The following is a 2,819-nucleotide window of genomic DNA, read 5'->3' on the forward strand; positions in this document are numbered from 1 at the left end:
AATTCCCAAATTGACTCCACACTTATCGATGCCCACCTCTTTCTCCTTCCTTTTTAACGTTCTCTTCTCTCCTCTCCCATTATTCCTTCTTTAGATCAAAGGATTACGATTCTCAACCATCATTCACCATTAGCGATTTCAGATTCTCACCCCATTCTTCTAATTCTCCTGCATCACTGAGTCCGGTTCGATTTTGAAACCTTCCGATACAGAAATACAAAAACGCTGATCTGTTCTGATTACTAATTCAAAAAAAGGTTTGATTTCTTTTCATCCAAATCTCATCGTTTTCATATAAATTTTAAATGTTTTTGTCATGGTTTAAAGGTCAATCGACTAAGCTTGGAATGAATTTATATGTTCTGTTTATAATTTAAAGAAAAAAAAGTAATTCTTCTGTCCCACGTCTAGCAATCTAATAGCATTGGTCAAACTTCAGCTGGTGACACTTAATTGTTTTGATTTTTTTTCTTTTATTTATTTTTGTTAAATTTTGTTGATTGTTGTAGGTTCGGCGAGATCGAAATGATTCAGATCGCCGTCATTTTCAAAAACTGTGCTATACTCTCATAAAACTAAAGAGAATGTAATTGTGTCGGTTTGGTTTCGGTATTTGAAATAAGTGATTGTGAATTTCGTTATTGTATTGTGTTATAGTTGTTTATGTTAATTTGATTGAGGTGTGGTGTATTATGTGTGTGACAGTCCAAGGGAATTCACAAGTCAGGGAGATTGCTTGGTATGCAGATGGAGATATTGTAGTGTGAAATGAGTATAATCCGTCTATAAGTTATGCTAAGGTAAAAATATTCCAAACTCATATACTGTTAATAGGTTTTTTTGTTGTTTAAATTTGTTCATTTGGTATTTTCTTCATATCGAATATAATACTTATAGAATGGTAGTCACCTTGAAGTGTTGAAAAATTTCATGTTGCTTTAATTGAAGTCCAAACGATAGTTCTGTCTTGACTGAAGTTGTCACTTTCTTTTTCTATTTTCCATGATTCTTTTTGTTATAAATATTTTCAAGCAATTTGAGATTCATGAAATGCCTCTGATTGTTCCAAATTAATTTTTTAATGTACTATTATTTTGTTACTTTTATACTTTTGCATCCACCGTATGTTTGATTTAATGTTTTTTTTTTTTTTGAAACGGCAAATTTATTAAAACACTCCACCTGAACAAGACGTAACAGGTGGAGGATTGGACTAATGCCAATCGAAATGATACAAAATGATGCCAAAAACAAGTCTGGCCGAAAACAGCCAAACCGAAAGGATCACTAGGCACACCAACAACTGTTGTCCTCCCTTAATACAAAGAAAACTCCAAAAAACCAAGCCTAAAAACAGAAGGAAAAAAAAACAGATAGCAGCAGTCCCAACAGCACCAAACCCGCAGGAAACAAAGTTGTTGCTGCAGGCAGGCTGCAAACAGCTGCACTCATCCACGACAACAACAAACCATCCCACAGAACCACCGTCAACTCCCCGTTCCAAAACTGTTATCTCATAAGGCACATGTTTGATTTTATGCTTATACTAATACCTTTGTTTTTCAAGCAATGCCTTAAAAAATTGATTTTGAATATGAAATTCTCATTATATCATAGTTCAATATAGCGAATCATTCATTTTGGTTTTTAAAGTGACAAGTTTTGATTTCTGGCTAAATTAGATTTTTAACCTACATATTTTGTCATGTGCAATCTAATAAACAGATTTGTGTGCTCTAATTGTTGTGATACAATTTAAGTCTTTATTATTTATCTCACATTACCACTTTTAACTCATTGCATTTTCTATTTTCAATTTGTCATCATATTTTGTTGCTGCCAAATCACATGAGATCAGAAGGTGCTGCTAAGTTCCAACGAGAGCAATGTTTATGCAAGATGAACTTTCTTTTAGTTAGAGCAGAAAGTGCAACAAGGACAGCCACTTATGGCTCTAATTAAAATAGAAAGTGACACAGCTTTAACGAGGATTGCCACATTTTAAGCAAGATGAACTTTCATTCAGTTTGAGCAACATCAAGTTTGAGGTTAGTGTCTAAATTATCAAATTTATTCTTTATATTAAATATGATCAAATAGTTTGAAGCTTTATTTTTAGAATACTTCCAATTGAAATTGAGAGCTTCATATAAAACAAAAGTTTAGTTCCACATTGTTTTAAGTTTTGCAGTTTCTGTTGTAACAATATTCTCTTTAACATAAATCTTTTTATTGTTAAGAAGAACATTCTAATTGTTTTTTGATCAATTATTCTAATTTACACATCTTTCCCATGTATTTTTGTTGTTAAGAAGAAATTCTAATTATTTTTTGATTACTTCCTGTATCTTTCAAATAGTAATAATACAAAGACTATAAAATATTGAACATGATTTAATTTGGATTCCACTTCTTTACTGTTCCATCTCCCCCTCTCATTTTTACTCATAATTCATTGCAGGAGCAATCCTTATTTTCTGATAGGTAGTTACAGCAATACTCATTAGTAGATCTCTTAAGGAGGTTTATTTCAATGGTGGCTGCAGTTAGAAGACTTGCAGATTGCTTGCAGCAGCTTACAGTCGCAGTGACAATGTAGCTTGCAATTTATATACATTCTTACACTTTTTTGATTTTCTTTTCAAATAAAGCCAATTGTTCATATGTGTAATTGTTGGGGTTTAATTTTTTTTAATGGCTAAAAGATAGTTTACTTAAAGATAGTTTATATTGAATTGTTTTCTTATCTATGTAATGAATCATATTGCAATATATTAGCTTCTCCATTTTTAATGTCCCGGGCGGTAGCACGGGTAAAA

The 2,819-nt window shown here is 32.0% G+C and overlaps 1 long non-coding RNA gene across 1 annotated transcript; it reads left to right on the forward strand.

Annotated features, from left to right (window-relative positions):
• LOC146956933 (uncharacterized) lies at positions 1–2,819 on the forward strand. Its single transcript, XR_015021539.1, has 5 exons — positions 1–257; positions 510–586; positions 706–800; positions 1,859–2,048; positions 2,462–2,819. It is a non-coding gene; the product is annotated as an uncharacterized LOC146956933 (long non-coding RNA).

This window comes from Medicago sativa, chromosome 1, assembly GCF_051527215.1.
Source record: "Medicago sativa cultivar Bolivia chromosome 1, Bolivia_mono, whole genome shotgun sequence".
Taxonomy (NCBI): Eukaryota; Viridiplantae; Streptophyta; class Magnoliopsida; order Fabales; family Fabaceae; genus Medicago; species Medicago sativa.